Source organism: Ambystoma mexicanum, chromosome 14 (assembly GCF_040938575.1).
Source record: "Ambystoma mexicanum isolate Mex_15411 chromosome 14, UKY_AmexF1_1, whole genome shotgun sequence".
NCBI classification, from domain to species: Eukaryota; Metazoa; Chordata; class Amphibia; order Caudata; family Ambystomatidae; genus Ambystoma; species Ambystoma mexicanum.
This window is the reverse complement of record NC_090940.1, coordinates 295,106,762-295,129,106: the sequence shown is the minus strand read 5'-3', so window position 1 is coordinate 295,129,106 and position 22,345 is coordinate 295,106,762.

Genomic DNA, 22,345 nt, shown 5'->3' with positions numbered 1-22,345 from the left:
AAACTGGAGTCTAGAAGATATTCATTTTGTTCTATTTTTTAACTGTGAAAGGTGGTTCCTAAAGGAACCTTTTTATTTATTTATTTATTTTGCAGGAGAGGTCAGAAAGTAAGGTGGGGAGGGAAATGAGGGAAGAGGCACCAAACAGTAATATGGAGGGGCAGTTGGACAGGGGAAGCTGTTGTGTGTGTGTTACACCTAAGGAAGGGGGCAGTGGTTCTCATTCTCCTTGATTACAGCTTCAAAACACTTCAAAAATGCCCCCCCCTGCAGAGTGGTGTATTGCAGTACATACAGATTACTGTTGTCTTCAAAAGATATGGATCAACAGCCTCTTTTATCACTTGCAAGGTAGCTGGTGGGGTTTTGTGTGCCACAGAAGTAGGCTGTGTGGTTACAGTATTGGTTGAGGAAGATCAGATGGAGGAATACAGCCTACTACTTTCTGAGAAAGGAACAACCTTTTTGAGAGCATTGTGGTGGTTGGATTTGGTGTGGCTGCGCATGGAGATGGTTCAGTAGAAGTACTGTCCAGGTTGTCTGCAATTGAGTATATTTCACTTTTGTAGCTTTAGCATTTGGTATATTCCCAAAAGGGGTAAGGAACTGCCACACACATGATTCACTCTGGGTGGTAGAGGTAGGCACTTCCTCTACCTCATCTTCTTGATCCTCTTCAGTGTTTTTGAAGTACTTCACTTTTTTTGGTGTGTAGGTCCTCCAGCTGGTGGTGATGGCTCTTGGGGAGGAGGGATGGTAATAGCTGATGCCAGTTTTAAGATAAATAGCAGTTTTGCGAATATTCTTCCAAGTATGTTTTCTGTGCTAGATTGTTAATGGATAATGTGTAAGAATAGGTGTAGGAGCTGTGATAGGGCAAATTATGAGCTTGAAAGTTCCTAGATCAGAAGAAAATGCATTTCCGAACTGTACGTGAAGCATGGACCCGTTCGTGAAGTGCAGACGAGTTCACGGACACGTCACCATGCTGCGCGTGGTCATGTGGCACTGTTGGAAAAGTCTGCAATGATGTCAGACGTTCTCATGGATGTCGACGAACACACAGCAGTGGAAAAAGTTGCAAAAAGTCTATAGAAGTGTTAAAAATTATGCTAGAAGGTGGGGAATGACAGGGTTCTTTGAGGGTAAGTATGATATTAGTAAGTTGTAGGAAATTAAGGGTGCACTGGTAAAAACCTATGAAATTCACTGAAAAAATGTTGTTAAAGGGAAGTTATGGTTAAGTTGCCCTAAAAAAAACCTATGACATTCAATGAAAAAAAGTTGTTAAAGGGACATTATGGTTACAAGTTTAACCGAAAAACCTCAGAAATTCGCCAGTTATGATAAACTAAGCAACTTGTGCCACCACTGTGCACTGCTAATACTAACACCAAGGACATGATAGATGACATTACACATGCCATTGATGACATCACTGATGACATCACATTAATTTTAATAAACAGTCCCTACAAGGGGTTCAGTTTATAATGTTGGAAACAAGATGTTAAGGGTGATTCGGAGAGCTATCATGAACTACTTAATGTATTTAACAATGTACTCATGTAAGCAAATCATTATATTCTAGTGTTGCGGTTAGTAGAGGAACCTAATCATACATACATATAGGCAATGGTTGCAGCAATATTTTTTATCTGGTAATTTCCGATAGTAAAATAATAAATGCTACCTTATCAGAGTTTTGAGCAATGTTAAACATGGAATAAATAGGTAACAATTGAAAACTTACCACACACTTGTGTTAGTAGAAAAAGTACATATAAAAAAGCACAATGCATGCAAATTAGAGGCACATGCATGGTAACTAAAGTAATGAAGAAAGAAACAACAGCACCAAAATATGACAATAACATTAGAGTTAATCAGCATGTACACAAATTAATTATGTGTTTGAGGCGTCGTTATTGGCCCATGTATATGCACTATGAGCTCAGATTAAACTCTAAGGAAAGTATGATGTGATATGATATTTATTTTTATTTTTTTGTATTGATATAGCTGAATGAAATCAACTTTTCAATAGTAAATTACAAAATGTAACAAGAATTGTACTTAGCGAAAGCAGGAATTGACATAAAGAAAAATCAAGCAGTGAGATGATTATACAAACAACAGAAATAAAAATTAATACATGAGTAATAAGCAACAATCAAAATAAGAATTTGAGACAATCACATCTTTCAATTATAAAATATGAAACTAGCAAGAATTGAACTTTGCAAAAGCAAACATTAACATATAAATCAAGATATTAAGATAAATGTACAGTCAGAGAAGGTAAAATGAATACATAAGTGATGATCCACAATCAAACAATGAGAATTGAGTCAAGCAATATCATGCAGTAAAATGTTTTGATCTATGAATCATTAGTAAAATACAGACACGTATGAGTATGTGCAGTTGTTATGTTTACAACATCATTTACAATTGTATTGACTAAGATACAGGCATATGTGATTATGCCTAAATGTTGTTTTTATACCATCATCAACAATTGTATAGACCGAGATGTAGTTCTGTGGACGCATGTGATCATAATTTTTAATATTAGCATCCCTGAGTTTAATCACAATATTTAGTTGCATTATAGCTGTAATGTCGCAATCTTTCAAGTTAGGTCAAATGAAATAGTACATATAATTAGATATTGTTTTCAGACTGTTGATCTAATGACAGTGCATTCAATACATTAATTGTGGCAATTCTGATACTGGTGCGAGGAATAGAAAAGATGATTTGCCAAAAATATCTGCCCTGCTCACTCTGAGATAATCAAAGTGCTTGGCAAAGTACATTTCTCTTTTTGATGAAATTTTCGGGCATTGCATGAATACATTTCGCAAAGTTTCTGGTTGTTTGCTGTTATTGCAAAAGTGACAGATGTTTATGTCTTTACTGATCAGTTTGTGTTATTTAATTAATTCTTTTGTCGACCACAGATTAAATCTTAGGCACAATATTGCAGGCCTGTACATCGGTGACGGATGATTTGTCAAATACAGCTCCATAGTACATAATTTTTTCTCTCCAAAGGGATTTTCTCTGAAATCTTTGTACAATATGCATTGCCTTTGTGTTTCAATCCAGTCAGCGAGATATATTTTGATTTTAGCTCTATTGGGATCAGACACGAGTGTGTCTATTGTTATGTCGGCTTTGCCAAACTCTGAAAAATTGCAGTCTTCCATTTGTTTACGAAAGTATGTTCTGATGTGAATATATACTTTGTTCGTTTTTAAAGTAAGGTGTCCAGATTTGAAGCCAGAATGCATTTTCTAAATAATGCTCAAAGGTGCCATTGGTATAACTCATTTAGAGAAATCGAACCTAGTTTGTACCTGAGCCATGCAGGTGGTAGGCACTGGGGTAGATTTAGGATATGTCTCCAGTATTTCCTGTACATTTGTTGTAGAAAGATTTCAGGTAATAATTCCCTTAATAATTCCCTTGTTTCCATACCGTGCAACAGTATTGGGGTCACTTTCTGATTATCATAAGTGACTGCGGGATATATGGAGAATTTGCCGTATTTGGCAAGTATGATTTTGGCCTGCGATATAGCAGTTGTTAGTTTGCTTTCTAGAGTGAATAAATGATTTCTATTGCAGGGTTGATTGTCTATGATCATACCTAGATATGTGTACTGATTTACTACCTCTACCTCTGTATTTTGTAAGGTCCACTTGGGTTCTTTTTTGGGTAGTATGTTTGACGCTGCAGTGCATGATCTTGGTTTTCTCAAGGTTTATTGTCAGCTGATTTTTTTCTATATAAAAGGTCAAGGAATCAAGCAGTCTCTGGAGTCCCCTGGGGGGCTAAGAGAGAAAAACTAAATTGTCAGGGTATAGTAGTGCTAGTACTGAATTTTATCCCATTTTTGGTGCATCAGCAACAATGTCTTCAAATGATTCTTTCATATCAAATATAAAGACGTTAAAGAGGGCCAAAACAAGGATGCAGCCTTGCTTCAGCCCTCTACAAGTTTGAATAGTAGCAGAGAGCAAACCATCCATGGTCAATCTTATCTGGATCGAGGTGTTTGAGTAGAGTGCATTTATAATGGCAATTAAAGTGGGCGGGCAGCCTGCTTCGTTTAGTTTGGTCATGAGGAGCTTTCTGGAGACATAGTCGAAAGCAGCACGGAAATCGTCAAACGCAAAGTAAAGAGCTTGTTTGTGGCGTATTTTTGGGTTTTAATTGCATTAAGGGTCATTACATTAATTGTCGTTCCCATGCCAGCCACAACCCCTGTTTGGTTTGGATCACGTTTCCGTTGTTGTAATTTCCATTTATTGAAATCGCCAAGTACAAACCGGGCAAATACTTTCCCGGGAGCGTCTAAAAATACGATGGGTCTGTATTTTGTGCAAGGGAGTGGTCTCCTTTCTTAAATACAGGTACAATCACTGACTTGCACCACTAATTTGGTAAAGTGCAATTTCCTATGATGTTTAGAAAGCTGTTATTTAAAATGATGTATTAGATCCTTGGGTGGGCTTTGAACATTGCGTTGCTCAATCCATCAGGTCCAGGCGCTCTTGATCCACTTGATTCTTTGATGAAAAATTCTACATCTTCTTTGGTGGTTTGCAGTTGCCACGGTTTTGCAGAAGGGAGTGTTATTCTGGGCAGTAATGGGCACAGAGTTAGCAAACAGATTGGCAAAATGTGCAAGCCATTGTTGCTCCATGACTCCATTAATTTGGATCGGAAACTGTACCACATGGATATTTTGGTTTAAGAGACTCCATATCTGTGCAGTGTTCTTAGTTGCTAATGTTTTTAGCATGGCTTCTACATCATGTTGACACATTAGGGGTTTTCTGCAGCGTATCCAGTTTCTATATTTACGTTTCGCTATCTTTAGTAGGATTGATCTTTCTAATGGTGCCATCTGATTAATAGATTTTTTGAGACATCGAAGATCCGTTTTCTTTTGTTTAAGCTCCAAATCGAAGCAATGTCTATTTTTATAGTTCATACTAAACAAAAAGAGGCTTTTTGGCTCAACTGCTTTGGCTCAGCGACCCTCCAATTACAGTGTCTCAGTAACCTGGTTGTCACGTCTTATAAGAGTATGATGGTAAAAAGTCAAATACTGCTTATTCTAGTAGCTCTCACAATACTCTATTAAAGACAAGTGCCAAATTATTTATCTTAATCACCATTTATTCTCCATATAATAGTGCCCTTTAGATGACACGTGTTTCGGCCATAAGCCTTTTTCAAATCAGGCCATGTTCATTTGTCCAATTGTCCTCTTTGGTTTGATTTGCTCTACCGTGATGATGGGTTAAATCCCAGTTCAAGCGGCATGCTTTTTCCTCTGCGTCAGCTTTTTATAGTTTGCATTCGAGGTTGTCATGTCTTAAAAAAGTTTAGTGCTAGTGTGTATGGTTTCTCGGCATCTCGAGTTACACCTTCATTCCATGCTTGATTTTGGAGAATGTTAACATTTAGCTGTTGTAATTTAGATTCAGTCCATCGATATCAGGTTCTGGCATTGTTAACTATAAGTGGGACCTTGTACCATTGGTTAGCAACATGGGGACGTGCATAGTCCCAAATCCAATAAAGGGTGAGCAATTTATGATCACTTTGTGGTTGTTCAACAATTTCGAATTTATAGGTTGAGGCATATAAGTGTTCATCCACATAGATATAGTCTGTTATGCTCTCCACAAGGCCTCTGCACCAGGTGCTGTGTTGTGGTAGATCACCCAGAAGCGAGCAGATGGTCATTCTGAGGTGTATTTTATTCATAAGTGAAATCCACCTAAAGGCTGCTGTTATTCACTGATTAGTTTAGAGGGTGGCAGTGTAAATTGAGATCTCCAGCCACAATGGTATTAGTGATATTAGGGTTGGAAATGATCGTGTCCAGGAGGTTCACATGGTCTTCAAAAAAACTATAATCTGATATACCTGCAGGATTTGTATATATATTAAGAAATGCAATTTCTCGATCCAAATGGGAGATTTTTACTAGTTGTAAGAAGTTATTGGGGGCTACCCAGGGTTGAACTGACAGGCCAGTGCTTGTTTTCACTGCAACTAGAAGGCTCGAGCGGGGTTGTCCTTTATGGGGTAGTTTGGCCGGAAGTAATATAACGTCATGATCGTCCCAAGTTGGGGTTTCCACCAGCCAAGTCTCCTGGAACGCTAAGATATCCAAATTGTCTATCCTGTTAGTGGATGCGTCCATTAAATGGACATGACCACATGTGTTCCAGCTGGCCAAGCTTAATTTTGTATTAATGGTTATCTTGTGCTGTTATGCTCTAGGTTTGGTCCATTGGTGCAAGGAATGCAAACTCTGATGGGCGCATCCAGTGCATTTTGATGTTCGGTTTTCTGTTTCCACACTTAGAATTTTACATTCATTGCTATGTGGGTCTTGGGCAATAATAAAACCCAAGGCAAACAAATCCATTTTGGTTTTCCATATAGTATTTAGAACAAGGTCCGAAGGAATCCACAATCTGACAATGGGTAAATCACTTTCGTTCAAGAACTCCACGTGATCAATGTCAATAGAGGTTATATCTTCTATGATTGGTATGACCCCAAAAATGTTCATGATACTAGTACTACATAAGTCAAAAGTACTGTGTGGCGAGGCACGACATTTCATTATTAAACGATGATGTTGAGGTTGCATTGTCTTCTTAGATGGACGAGGTTCCTGTTTGTAAGCAGTTATGTTTTGAGAGTTAAGGGTCGGTTTAGTGATGGCACTTTTTCCCACTGGTGGCATTTGGCCCTTATTGCCTTTTCCTTGTACGCACTCAGAGTGTAAATATTCACTACTGTGAGCAGAGGTTTGCCTTGCTTGTTTGTCAGTATGATGCAGTATATTATTTCCCTTAAATTGTGTGGCTAGGTAAAGATCCACCGCCTTCCTGATTTCTCTGCGGCTCTCTGTTCAATAGACAGAAGGTCTGTGCAGGGTGAGGAATTTTCTTTGGAGACAAGAATGTTCTTTTTCTCAATTTATCTTTGTTCGGTCGTCAGAGTGTCTGTGAGGTTTGCCTCAGGCTGTTCTGTCAATGCTGAAATAAGTTCATCCAATGGAGGATGCGTAAGAGAGTAATCATCATTCTGCGAGGCAGTTTATTTTGTATTTTTTATTAAGGTCTTTTATGTTTTAAGAACTGCCGAGCTAACATTTGTGATTTGTTTCTGAGAGGCAGTGATGGCTCGATTGAATTGTGATGAGCTTATGTTCACAGCAGAACAAATAGATTTAATGGTTTTTTGGCTTTTTTTCTGGTTAAGTGTTAGTGTCTTTTGTGTACTGTCTTTTATAATTATTTTCTGTGCTTTCTTATGAGCAAAGATGCCATATGACTGTGGAGCTTCTGTGATCTTAGTTGAAGCCGGGTCGAATATGACACTATTCCTTGAGTCATTAATCTCGATTGTGTTCAAATCTGAGGGGTCCTCGCTAGTGGGTCATATAACTTCATGAAACATAGGTAGAGCAGATTGTGTCGAGTTGATCTGCTCTGTTGGTATAAAGTGTTCAGGCTGGCTGCTTGGTGGAACTTGTTTTGACCGTTCCAATGTGATTTAATCAGTCATCCTGCTATTTGTTTCTGGAGTTATCCAATCTGCAATCTGTTGGATTTGCTGGGATTGGTGTGTGATTTTCGCATCCAATGACTCAAATAGTTGGGTTAAACTATGGTCATATTCATGGCTGACAAGGTGATTTCCAACATCATATTTTGGTTTAATTCACTTTTGCGTTTTTGCAAGTGGGCTAGTTTGCGAGGAGTCGGATTGACGAATGATCAGGAACTGGCAGATGATTCATGTGCAGAGTTGTTAAAAATAATCCGTAACACTGGCGTAACAGGGGCCCTGGGGCCCCGCAACCCCATGTCCTGGTAGGGGGCCCCACTTGGAGTCAAAAAAATGAAAAAATATTTTTTCTAAATTTCTTTTTTTTTACATTTCTTTTTGAATTCACTCTGCATTTATAAAGAAATTATTTCTGCAACTGAAATCATTTCTTTATGAAGGCAGAGTGAATACAAAAAGAAACTTTCTTTTTTAAGTCGTGGGGCTACTCCCACTCCATGAGATTAAGACCCTAGGCTGAAGGCCTCCATGTCATGGGGTGGGGGCAGCCCTATGACTTCAAAAATCAATAGTTTTATAAGACATTTATTCTTTTATGGTTTGGTCCTTAATGGAAATAATTTCTTTATGAAGTCAGAGTGACTTTCAAAAAGAAACAATTTATTTTTGAAGTATTATGGCTCCCCTCAACCCCATGGCGTGTGCGTGTGTGAGTGTATGGTGAAAGAGTGCACATAAATGTATGGATGTCTGGGTGTGCGTGTGTATATATGGTAATTGGTGCGTGTGCTTGTGTTCAGGGGCGCAACAAAACCTACATTTCAGGGGGGCTAACCCTTCAAATGTTGTGAGAGGCGCTAACTTCACTTGTGGTGGGGGAGGAGCAAACTTATTTGTGTGGGGGCATATAACTTCTTTACACATTATAATGAGACTATTCTAGTGCAGCCTCAAAGTTTCAAGCAGTTAACTCTCTCCTTTAAGTCTGAAAGCACGCACTTATGGACTGCTGTGAGAATGACTGGTCTCCTGTTCCCTCTCTACCCTTCCAATCACTCCCCTGGCATGCAAGTACTAAACCCACATGACAATTTCAATTGCCTAAAGAATTTGGCATTGGAATGCAGGTATTAACAGTGAAATGCTGTATGTTAGTGATTGCTGGGCTGGGCCCTTGTTAACAGCAAAATCCAGTTGCCGTTTAATATTTGTGTCCTTTTCTGTCCGGCAACTGCTCTGCAGGTCAGCCAGATCAAGTCAAAATAGCCCACAATTTCAGGGGTAGGTAGTGTTGAAGCCCAGTCAGCTCAATGGTGTTGCACCACTACTTGTGTTGAATACCTTGATTACTTATTGGTAATCTGCATTACCCCTAGCCCCATTCTTTCTCATCCCAGTACTTGTGTATGAGGCAGTACTTGGGTAAGCATACAGAAGTACTGGGATGAGGTAGAGGTACATGACGGTAATGCCTGACTTAGCTACCTGCAATCTTCATTACTCCTAGTCCCACTCTTCCTCATCCCAGTGCTTACCTATGAGGCAAGGAGCTTCATACGTAAGCACTGGGACAAGGAAGAGGGATGTGGAGGTAATTCTGGGCCAATGAGCTGATTTGGGAGGTTGGGGTAGGTGATGGGAGGGAGAGGGGATGTGTCGGGGCGGGATTGTGCAATAAATCATAATGGTCGTCCACGTCCATGCTAAGCAGCCATGATATGTGGTATTAGTGGCTAGAGAGGCATTTTGGTCCAGCCAGTCTAGTCATTCCTCAGTTTGGTATGACTTTTTTTAACTGGGCATTGTTGATAAAGTAGTCCTGCTAAGTGTAATTACCTGGCTAAACTGGAATTTGGGTTCTGACAGTCTAGCCATTTCTTACTGCGGCATTGTACATTTTTCTGGGCATCTGTTATAAAATGATGATATGATATGATAAGTCATATATAATGTGCCTGTACACAAGTATTTTAAGGCACGTAAAGACAAGAGAAGGAAAACAGAGGGAGGACAAGACAAATGATCTTACTAGGCCTTGTGTCATTCACATTGTGCAAGTACGAGAACGAGAAGTACAAGGGGAAAGGGGGGGAGTGCAAGGGAGAGGGGAGGTGACAACATGGCAGCAATGCTCTGAGTAAGTGCAGCCCGGGCAGCGCGGCTCTGGGTAGTGCAAGGAGAACAAGGGACTGTAGGGTTACAGTTAAAGCCCCTAACTGCAAGGTAGGCCCAGAGGCAGTGCAAGGATGGCTGATCAAGAAAGAGCCTGGACTCAGTGAGACTGAGGGTAGCCAAGCAACCAGTTGGTACAGCAGACAGGTAGGTCAGGTAGGTCAGCACGAGAGGGAGAGAGAGAAAGCAGAGGAGAAGAGGAACGTTTTGAGCTGCTTTTGGAACTTCAGGTTGTCCGGCTCATGTTTGGGAGGGGCAGGGAGGCTATTCCAGAGGGAGGCACCTACAGAGGCGAGATGTACCCCCCTCTCTTTGCCTGGAGAAGCATCTAACCCTTAGGGCTCGAGAAGGAAGGTATTTTGGAAGAGAGCGTTGGATGTAGTGCAGATGCCAGCCCCAGAACGCCTTGTGGACAATGCAATGGGTCTTGAACTTGATCCTTGCAGCCACCCGCAGCCAGGGGAGACATTTCATGGCTGGAGAGATACGGTCCTGGGGCTTGAGGCCAAAGATAAGTCTTGCAGTCCTGTTCTGGATTAGTTGCAGAGGGCGGACAGTAGAGGAAGGCAGATTGAGAAAGTGGCTGTTGCAGTAGTCCACCCTAGAGAGAACCCAGGGCTCTGGAGATAGTGAGCTTCTGGGGGGAAAGTGAGAAAGGGAAGAGTCCCTTTGACGAGGTGCAGCTGGTAGTGGGACTTCTTGGTGACGTCCGAGATGTGAGGAGAGAAAGAGAGTGTGGAGTAGAAGATGACACCAGGAATGAGCGAGAGAGGAGAGGAGGCTGAGGGGAGCCTGAAGGAAAACTAAGTGTCACCTGCATAACACTGAAAGTTAGAGGAGAAGGTATTGATCAGGTGGGCCAAAGGGGCCAGGAAGAGGTTGAAAAAACAGGGTGAGAGGATAGAGCCCTGGAGAACGCCACAGGTAGAGAGAGGTGGCGGAGAGAAAGGGACCAAATTGGACCTGGGAGGGGCGGTCCAAGAGGAAGGAGGTCAGCCATTCCAGGGCCCGATCCATGATGCCCAGGTTCACACAGAGTCGATTGATCAGGATGGCGTGCTTGACCATGTCGAAATTAGAGGAAAGTTCAAGGAGGATGAGGACAGAAGAAATGCTGGAATCAAGGTTAGAGATCAGATCTTCACAGGTGTTCAGGAGAGCAGTTTCCGTGCATCTGGCAGCCCTTAAACCAGACTGATGGTCACTGAGACAACCAACAGATTCAGTGTGGAGAGTAAGCTGGGAGATGGACAGCTTTTCCAAGAGTTTGGGAGAGGGGAAAGTTCCAGTGGGAAAAGAATGATTTCAGAAATCGGCTAAGGCTGGAGCAAGGGTGTCAATGTCAAGGCCTACGCGGATGACACTCAGCTCATCTTCAGGTAACCCCAGCCTCTTCCTCTACCTCCGTCATCTCCGACTGTCTGTCTGCCATCCAGGAGTGGTGTGTCGCCAATGACCCCCGCCTTAATGCCAGTAAGTCTGAGATTCTCCTCATCGGCACACCCGTTCCCTCCTTTCCTGTATCTCTCTGGCTGGCCTCTCTTGGTCCCCTTCCTGCCCCTACCTGCATGGCTAAAAATCTCAGGGTCATCTTCGATTCTACACTCTCCTTCTCTCCGCACATCTCCGACATCTCTAAGAAGTCACACTACCAGCTGCACCTCCTCAGAGGTATTCTTCCTTTCCGCTCCTTCCCCCAGAAGCTCACAGTCTCCCTGCTGGACTACTGCAACAGCCTCTTTCTAAATCTGCCTGCTTCTACTCTCCGACCACTGCAACTTATCCAGAACAGAACTGCAAGACTTGTCCTTGGCCTCAAGCCCAGGGATCGTATCTCTCCAGGACTGAAATCTCTGCACTGGCTCCTAGTGGCTGCGAGGATTAAGTTCAAAACCCTCTGCATCATCCACAAGGCCTTCTGGGGCCTGGGGCCTCAATACCTTCAACTCTCTCTTCCTAAATACCTTCCTTCTCAAGCTCTTCGCTCATCTGCCTCCAATTCCCTCAGGGTCAGTCGCTTCTCCAAGCAAGGAGTTGGTGGTAGATCTCTCTCTTTGGCAGGGGCCTCCCCCTGGAACAGCCTCCCTGCCTCCCTAAAACTTGAGGAGAACCATCTTCGGTTCCGTAAACACCTCAAAACCTTTCTCTTCGCGTCCGCCTTTTCTCTGCCTCTCCCTTGCTGATTTTCTGGCTGACATGGAAACGGCACTGGTTACCGGACCACCCTCTGACCTCGGGCCCAGGTCCACTCGCCCGCCAGTCGCACTCCTGCACTGCCTTCCTGGCAACCCCTGCTCGTGGTGACTGTTTCTGTATCCCTACAGTCCCCCTTCCTGCACTTACCACCAGATGGCTGCACTTACCCTTTCACTTGCCACCTGCTGGCAGTACCTCTATTTATTGTTATTTATTTATTGCTCTTATCCCTTGTACTGCACTGTCCTCATCCCCTTCCCCCCGCACTTCTCTGAATGTCACCTGGCCCAGTAGGATCGTTGTCTGTCTCCCCTTGTACCCCCCGTTCCTTGTCGCACTTTGAAACACATGTGTATAGGTGTGATATAAATGCCATATCATATTATATCATATCAATATGGTCCTTGATGGTTCTGGAGGAGCGGGCACGCACCTGTTTTGATGACACTTCCATAGATGGGACTTGTCGAGAAAGCTCGTCAGGTGTTAGAGAAAGAGGGGAAAGGAGGAGGAGGAGGAGAAGGGGAGATGGCCAAAGGGGGGCCGAGAGAGGAAGAGGAGATAGTGGACAGGATGTCCTGAGTTTTAGTGGAGAAGCAAGAGGCTAAAGCCGTACAGAGGGCCTGTTGAGAGAACAGGAGAGGTAGAGACAGCAACAGGATTGGCCAGTTCCTTGCAGATTTTAAAGATTTTAAAGAGTTTGGCCGTGTTGTTAGAGGCCGCAGAGATGCAGGCTTGAATGCGTGCTCTCCTCTTAATGAGTGCCATTGCTTCGACTGGCATTTTGGTGCAACCAGTCTAGGTATGTTTAAATGGGGCCTGGCATGCTTTACTGTAATGTTATTAGGTGTCTACACTGGTCAACATTGTGCAGCCAGTTGGACATTTTTTCATTGTGACATGCATTTTAATAGCAATGAAGAAAAGGAAAAAAGACAGAGAATGAGACTGCGCCCAGTTTTAAGAAAATAATATTTAATGTGTTGAGGTGCCCTTTGTGATGACACGTGTTTCGGTCCCTTAATAGACCTTTCTCAAATCAGGGCTGGTTATAGTGAATATACAGTAATTAAGTGCCAAAAATAACAAAAAGACATTATGTTAGATCACATATTGTACATTAGCAAAAGAGTGAACCTAGAACAAAGAAACAAGTCACATATCCAATTCATATGGATGATAAATCAAAAAGCAAAACAATCATGTAAATTAAGATGACGGACAAAAATAGGTGGGGGATTGGGAGGGACAGGAAGGGTCAAGAGAAGGGCATAAAAGGCTCAGTTAGTTAATGCTTTGACCATAATCTCATAATACCTTCTTACAGTGTGTGGTAAGTAATAGTTGTGTTATCTCTTATTCTTTGAACTTCCCCTATTATTTTAGCTTTTGCAGAGAATATCCGCTTCCATTAATGGGTTAGATCCCTTTAAAAAAAATGACAAATTATAATTAACTAAAGCATTCTGCAGATGCCGCTCGCCATTGTGAGTCTAATGTAATAGGCAAGCTCCACCCAAGGTAATGCGCATCTTAATCCAGTTTCCTAGTTCCCAGTTAGTATACATAATTGGATTAGTAGATGTAGCCAGTGGCTTTTTAAGAAACCCGTATTTCCAATTTAATATTCATGTGATCACAGTATTATTTCAGTTATATAGATTAAATCTTAGTATTCCGCCAGACTTGAGCCAGCATGCAATTTAAAGATGCAGCACACACGGTGCTCGTGGTCTTTCATTACATTGAAATCGTAAAGAGAGAAAGAGAAAAATCGCTGCACTTCTGAGATGGTCTCTCACCTGAAACTGCATTAATCGCGTATAATCGTGTGCCGAGTGTCCGAAGGGGGTGTCAAAAACAAAAACAACGATCTTACTAGGCTTAGTGACATTGGGGAGAGGGAATGGGGAAAGTGCAAGGGAGAGGGGAGAGTGGAAAGTGCTGAACAAGGGATAAAACAACAACTGGTAGTGTAGCAATCGAGGTGGCAAGTGCAAGGTTAAGGCGCAGACAAGCGGTGTCTGAAAAGTGCATGTAGGGGGACTGTAGGGTTACAGATACAGACCCAAATGCAGGGTTGCCTGGCAGCAGTGCGGGTGTGTGGCTCGGTGGGCAGGGACCTGGGCCTGAAAAACAGATGGTAACCAGGTGCCGGTGCCGAAGCAGAGCAGATCAACAGGGGAGAGGAAGAGCGAAGGCAGAGGAAGGTCTTGAGGTGCTTCCAGAACCGGAGATGGTTCTCCTCAAGTTTCAGAGAGGCAGGGAGGCTGTTCCAGAGTGCAGCCCCTGCTGAGGAAACAGTTCTACCCCCAGCTTGGTGCTTGGAGAAGCGACTGACCCTGAGGGAGTTGGAGGTGGAGGAGCGAAGAGCTAGAGTAGGAAGGTATTTACGGAGGGAGGGTTGAAGGTATTGTGGACCCAAGCCCCCTGAAAGCTTTGTGGACAATGCAGAGGGTCTTGAATTTAATCCTTGCAGCCACTGGGAGCCAATTAAGAGATTCCAGAGCTGGAGAGATACAATCCCAGGTCTTGAGGCCAAGGACAAGTCTCGCAGTTCTGTTCTGGATGAGTTACAGGTGGCGGAGAGTAGAAGCAGGCAGATTTAGAAAGAGGTTGTTGCAGTAGTCCAGTCCGGAGAGAACCAGAGCTCGAGAGACTGTGAGCTTCTGGGGGAAGGAGAGGAAAGGAAGAAAACCTCTGAGGAGGTGCAGTTGGTAGTTTGACTTCTTAGAGATGTCAGAGATGTGAGTAGAAAAGGAGAGTGCGGAGTCAAAGATGACCCTGGGGTCCTTAACCTCGCAGGTAGGAGCAGGAAGAGATGGAAAAGGGGGGCGTAGGTGTGCCGATGAGGAGAATCTCCATCTTACTGGCATTAAGGCAGAGATCATTGGTGGCACACCACTTCTGGATGGCAGACCAACAGTCTGAGATGATAGAAGGAGAAGAGGTGGCCTGAAAATGAGCTGAGTGTCATCAGCATAACAGTGAAAGTTGGGGAAGAGAGCGGCAATGCAGTGGTCAAGGGGTGCCAGGTATTGGCGGAAAAGCCAGGGAGAGAGGTTAGTTCCCTGGGGAACACCACAGGTAGAGAGTGAGAGAGAGGAAAGGAAGGACCCAAGTTGGAACTGGGAGGGTCAATCAGAGAGGAAAGAGGTCAGCCAGGCAAGAGCCTGATCAGTGATACCCAGGTTATCACGGAGACAGTTGAGCAGGATGGCATGGTCGACTGTGTCAAAGGCAGAAGAGAGATCGAGTAGGATGAGGACAGAATGGATATTAGAGTCGAGGTTGGAGAGCAGGTCTTTAGGAGAGAGGTTTTTGTGCTTCCGGCAGCTCTGACGCCAGGCTGATGGTCATGGAGAAAGCCAACAGAATCGGTGTGAAGATTAAGCTGGGAGATGGCCAGCTTTTCCAGGAGTTTGCCCAGGAAAGGAGTGATGGAAATCGGGCGATAGTTAGCCAGGAATGAGGAGTTGGCTGAGGGTTTCTTGAGAAGAGGGTGCACAAGAGCATGCTTCAGAGGGGAGGGAAAGGCTAAAGAGGTGAAGAAGTGGTTGCAGAAGGAAGCCAGAGCAGGAGCAAGGGTGTCAATGTGGTCTTTGATGGTTTTGGATGAACAGGGAAGAACCTGTTTTGATGAGACTTTCATAGATCGGACTTGTCTAGAAACCTCGTCAGGGGAGAAAAGAGGAAAGGAAGAGAATGTGGGTGGGGGTGCAGCTGGAGGAAGGACAGAGGTAGAAGAGAGAGATGGGGAAGAGGAGGAAAGGAGGGGAGGGTGGACAGGATGTACTGGGTGCTTTAGATGAAATGAGAGGCAAGGGCCGTGCAAAGGGGCTCGGTGGCAACAGGAGAGGTAGAGACTGCAGCAGGGTTGGCCAGCTCCTTGCAGATTTTATAGAGTTTGGCCGAGTTGTTGGAGGCCGAAGAGACGTGAGCTTGGATTTGAGCTCTCTTCTTAGTTCAGATCAGGAGCCGGTAATGCCTTTGGAGCAGGCAGCAGGACAGTTTGTCAGAGGATGTACAAGAAGCCTGCCATTTCCTCTCAGCCTCCCTACACTCGAGTTTAAGGGTAGCTAGGTCGGAGTCGTACCAGGAGTTGCACTTGGCTTTGTGCTTCAAGCGGATCCTCATGACAGGGGCAAGAACATACAGAGTATCAGAGATAGAAGAGTAGAGCATGGAAAGGGCTGTGTCAGGATGTAAGTCAGCCAGAGGAGGAGGAGGAGTAGAGAAAGTGGCAGCGAAAGCCTCAACTGACACATGTTTCATGGGTCGGATGACAGAGAAGGAAGGCGGCATAGTTGGAGTTGGCTTGGCCTGCGGGGTAGAGAGGGAGAGATGGGAGGAAAAGAGGGAGTGATAACTCCAGGAGATGGGAGCGATCAGAGGGATGGAGAGGGGGAGGTCGGAGGAGATCAGAGCATCAAGCGTGTGCCATGCGGAGTGAGTCATGCCAGAGGGGAGAATGGAAAGAGAGAGAGAGAATCGGAGAGGTCATGACAGAGTACAGAGGAGGACCAGGGCAGATCAAGATGGATATTGAAGTCGCCAAGAAAGAGGAGTTGAGTGATTGAGGCCAAGAGGGAGGAGGAGCGGTCCGCCCACTAAGATAGGAAGGAGGTGATCTGACCAGGTGGCCGATAGATGTTAGCAACAGTAAGGGAGTGGCCAGGAGAGAGGGAAAGCCTGCAGACAAGGCTTTTGAAAGAGGAGTAGGTCTGCATAGGAACGACAGTGGCAAAAATCCACTCGGGGAAGATCAGGGCTACACCCCCTCCAGACCGGGTGGATCTGGGTGCGGAGAGAATCTTGTAGCCATCAGGGAGGAGGGTGTCAAATCCTGTGACAGAGCTGGCTTTGAACCATGTCTCAGTGAGACCGAGTACATTGAGGTCAAGTTCTTCCAGGAGGAGACAGATGTCAGAGGAGTGTTTGACGGCTGAGCGAGAGTTTAGAGTGGCAATGTGAGCAGAAGGTTGCCGTCCTTAAAGGACTTCTGGGGAGGGGTAAAGATCAAAGGTACGCCCCGCTGAAGTGTAGAGGGAGGTGTAGCTGGAGCTTGGGGGGGGCAGGAGAGGAAGGAGGAGGCGGCAAGGTAGCAAAGTGGGAGGTAGCGGGGAGACAGGGAAACAGAGAAAAGGAGAGAGGGGACAGCAGGAGATGAAAGGAAATTGATGAGGCATGGGAAGCGCCTATCAAAGAGAAGGAGGTTGGCCTGAGGGTCTTGGACCAAGAGGGTACCATTCAGGTAGACATTAATGATGACCTTAGAGGAGTCGAAGGGAGCCAGGAGGGCCTCCCAGCGGGTGCCACCATTAATGGGAGAAGAGGAGAAAGGAGAGAGCACAGAGACCATATGAAGAGTCCATAGATCTGGCCAGGGAACGACAAAGAGGATGACGGTGAGGGTCTGTCTGGAGGAAGCGCTGGTATAAGTGTCAGCGATAGGGAATCCGGGGTTAGATACCAAGATATCCCTTTTGAACTTCTTCCTGCCAGACTTAGTGAGAAGGAAAGGATAGTCAATAGAGAAACAGTTGGAGAATATAGGAGAAACAGAGAGTGCCATGGGTGATGTGGTGAGAGAGGGGAGAGAGAAGCAGAGTGGGAGGGTCAGGATAGGACCAACGTGGCAGATTAGCAAAATGCAGTCACTGGGCCAAACACAACTAAATTCAAATTGGAACAGTGAGTGGATACACAACTAAATTCATATTGGAACAGTAGGTGGATACACAACTAAATTAAAATTGGAACAGTAGGTTGATACACAGCTCAATTCAAATTGGAACAGTGGGTGGGTACACAACTAAATTCAAATTGGAACAGTGGGTGGATACACAACTAAATTTAAATTGGAACAGTAGGTGGATACACAACTACATTCAAATTGGCACAGTAGGTATTGGAACAGTGGGTACTTTTAGAACATATAAAAAGGTTAATGTGTAGATAAAAAGCACATTTTACATTTTGAAAAACAAAAAAACGAGCCTAATCATGTCAGTCAACAAAAACAAGTGGTGCAGATATGTGATGCAATCTTCATCAATGACATTTGTAATGTCATATTTCATGTCCTGGTGGTTAGTCTTAGCAGTGCACGGTAGTGGTGCAAGTTATGATTGCTTAACTTACCATAACTGGTGAATTTCTGAGGTTTTTCGGTTTTACTTGTAACCATAACGTCCCTTTAACAAAGTGTTTTCATTGAAATTCATAGGTTTTTATTAATGCAACTTAACCATGACGTCCCTTTAACACTTTTTTTCAGTGAATATATAGAGCTACTCTCAGTCCACGCACTATAGTCAAATTGAGTATCAAGTTCCATAGGAAACCTGAAAATAGAATTGCTAATAACTTTTGACATGCATGATGTATTTTGCTGATATTCTGCAAACAAAATCCCCCCAGACTGGTCATTTTAGGAACAATTCATGAAAATGTTGTTAAGAAAGCAAGAAAACTGTTTTCTGCCTACTCCCATTTATTCCCTATAGAGGAAAAGCCAACATTACTGTGCAGCGCACAGCAAAAACAGCTGACTGGAATTGGATCAGGTACAACACAACTTGGGCATGAAACTTTGACTAGATTTCCGTCAGGGATCTGGGGTTATTCAGTCCAGTATGTGAGAAACCTGAGGGCGTTCTCACAAGCATCCCCCAGGGATCCGTTGCTCAGGTGGGCAGGGGAGGGCCATCGCTCTTGGATCCCAACCCTGAGGGCGGACAAGCGAGGGAGGATCACCTGGGAAGTGGGTGCTTGGGGACTGCAGGGAGAGCGTCCGAAGGCAAGACATGGTATTCCCCCATTCCTTGCCACAATACATCCTACCCACCCGCTTTGTTCATGGGATATTGTCACGCAAGCCCAATCCTGCTCCTTAACCTTCCCTCATCAAAAGGGAAGATAAAATCTCATGGACATCTAGAGAGACCAAACCCCTTTCCGACTCTTAATAATAACCATGTCTCTCCTTCCTAAAAACCCAGAAGAATTACTGGGAATCCACCTTTTTCCTCCCAGATATCCCCCTGCAATAAGCAAAGGGATTTAGCATCACCACCTCACCTTAACGTGCCCCAACAAGTGCCCAAACCTTGTACTGAAAATAGGAGGAGACAAGTTAGTTCAGGCTCCCTCAGTCTGGCCGGGGTATTTCCAGGCACACCCATCTCCCCCTGCTCATTTCCCAAAAATGCTGAGACGAAAAAGAGGCGATCGGGAGCCATGATGATTACCCATAAAAACAACATAGGAATACAAAGTAAGGTCTACCATGTAACACCTTTGAATAGTCCCACTAATAGAGTCAGGCAAGGTGAGGCACTTTACTCCAACTGTGCACACCTGACTCCAATTGACTCTCACCTGCATTATAAAAAGGAGGGTTCAGCCGGAAGCAGAGAGCAAGCTGGAATTGTGGATGGGACCAGGATTGCCAAGGAGCAGGGAGCTGCATTTGCGGATGGGACCAGGAGAGCCAAGGAGCAGTGAGCTGCCATAGGAGAAGCCTGGAGAGTCCGGAGGGGAGTGGTGTGCCAAGATGCTGGCCCAGTGTGTTTAAGGGGCTGCAGCATGTCTTGGAAGCCATTTCTCCAGAGAGCCAGAGTGAGCCAGAATGCGATCTGCTGACCGAGTCCAGAGAGATGCCCGTTCCCTTGGGACGTGTGCCGGTCCCAAGTGTGTCTGAGGGGCAGGTGGTGAGACCCTGATCTCAAGTCAGTGTAACCCGAGGATACCGGTCGCGAGCGCCGCGCTACCCTGTGAGTTTCGCGAATGTGAAGAGAGAAACATGGGGCCGTGTGGGTGGCTGGAGCGGCAGTGGAAATTAACAAGATTTACAAGCACAACTAAAGTAAAGAAAGCAAGAGAGAAAGTAAAGAGAGAGGAAAGCAAGAGAGAAAGCATAAAGAAAGATGTGCTGGTGGCACGGAAGTAAAGAGAGATAAGAGGAAACTGAACTTTAAAGAATAGAAGGAAAAGGAAACAGCAAGGAAAAGGGTGCAGGCGACCCGAAAGCAAGGAAAGGGTGGAAGTGATCCGAAGCAAGAGAGGATGCAAGCGACCCGGAAACAAGAGAGGGCTGAAAGCAACCTGAAAGCAAAAAGGGACAGGTGTAACTGTGCACAACAAAGTGATAAGTGTGCAAGAAGCATTAACAGAAGAAAGCAAAGCAAGTAGAAGGTCTGAGTGTGCACGATAAAACAGGAAGAGTGTAAAAGAATTACAGATGAAGTAAAAAGGGGTGGAAGAGTCACCTGTGAAGTTGAGCTAAGATAAAGATAAGTACAGAAAAGAAGGAGAGGGGTTGAGAGATCAGAGTGGTTATGCCTGGGAGGAGCAAAGAACCTGCCGTTCTCGAAAGTCTCTGATACTACCCCAATGAAAGCACTGCACATTGAAAAGTACATCCTGACCAGAGGAAATTTTTTTGTTTGTTACCCCATGGGGTGGACTGTGTGTTAAAATGGTGCATCCTGACAAAGTGAACTTTTATCCGAAACTAGAGGGGCCTAGGCTTAGAGAAGGGAACCCTTAGAGGCCCACAAGAGACATAGCTGAACTTTGTGAAGAAAGGCCTAGACTTGGAGAAGGGAACCCTGAGAGACCTAACAAGAACTGTGTATTTGTATTTGGACCCAGAGGAGTCTGATCTTGGGGAAGAGAACCCCAGGAGACTCAGAGACATTGTAAACTTTATTGACTTGCTGCAAGAGCCTTCCGCGGAAGGTTTTGAGGGCAACCCTTTTGAGTTGAACTATTTTTTAACTGGCAGAACTAAACCTATTGGTAAGACTACCTGAAACCAGCTGTGGTTTACATTTCCTTTTTAACAATGATTTTCCTTTAAGAAGACTCCCTATCACATTTGGTTTAAGAGTGAGGGCAAGCATAGGTTTGGACACAGACGAACTTTGGTTTTGGACTTACAAACATCGATGGCTCTTAGAAGCAACAGTTGAGGGAAAAATCCCTTTAGAGTTAGGGCCAGTTAGGTATTACAACAAACCCCAGAACTTTATTAAATAAAGGTTTTGAAACTGTTACTTTTGAGTCTGTGCCTCTCTTTGTACCATCCGTGTCTCACAAGTAGCTGTTAAAATATTTGATGAAGAAGGGGGTGCACCCTTCACCCAAAATTATTGTTATATCTCCCATGGTGCTTTGCAGCAGAGAGGTTTATCAGAAATGAAAACGCCACAATTTCTTTATTGTTCGATGCAAGAGATAACCGGGGTTATACTCGGAATAACCAGGGTATGCCAAAAACAAAAAGTGGAAAAAATATCATTTGGAGGAGCAAAAAGGATTAGATAATATCAGGCTAGAAGATGGGAAGGGGGAAATAGGAAGGCCATGGCTAATGTGCCCCAACTAAACCTATTGGGGCAACATATCAAGGTACCAAGGTGAACAACCATGGCCACTGGCCATGGCTAGTGGGAACCTTTAGGAAACTATTGGAGCAATATATGAGCAATATATAGTGTGGCGAAAGCCAAAGGTCATGGCTTGTGGGACTGGAAGAAAGCTACTGGGCAACATGGAAATGGCCACGCCCGAAGGTTGGGCCCAAAAGTCATGGGCAAATGCCATGGCTATTAAAAGGAAAAGAAAGGTAGTGTTTTAAAAGATACAGTGGCCATGGCCAAAGGCCGTGTTTAGTGGCCATGGCTGAAGGCCCTGGCTAGTGGGCCCGAAAGACATGTTGTCATAAACCACCGGCCAAGGAAGCTCTGGAATAGATGGGCGAGATGGAGGAAGGACTAACCCTCATTTCAAGTGTAACGCTATGCCCGTTCTAGTCTTTCTTCCTACCTTCTAAAATTACCCGGAAGTAACTAACGTGCATGCGTTGCAACTTCCAGTGCCTTTGGAATGTATCCACCAACGCTCCTGTGTTTTCGCCCTCCGTAAGTTTCCCTGTTCCGCTCTCAGGTGGTTCCTCCTATTTCACGCTTGCCGCTTGTTGCAGTTTCTCCTCATCCTGCCTGCATCATTACCTCTCCGCTTCCCGTCTCTCTCTGCGTCCCTGTTCGCGAGCGGTTCCCTTTTTTCCTCTCTCTCCGCTGGCCTGCCCCCTTTCCTACTCCACTCTCGGAGTCCTCGCCTACCACATACAATTTCATTTCCGAACGAAGAACTTTCTGTGTACTTCCCTTCCTTCTTGGATTCAACCCTTCCGGTTGCTTTGCATTTCCTTTTGGATTATACATATGGATCATCGAACCTTTACACGGAACCTTTGTGCATACTTGGAAAGACCTTCAGTTACCTACTCCACAGCACTGCACGCTGGAACCAGAAGTCCAAGACACCAAACTCGCTGAAGGATTACCTCCATAAG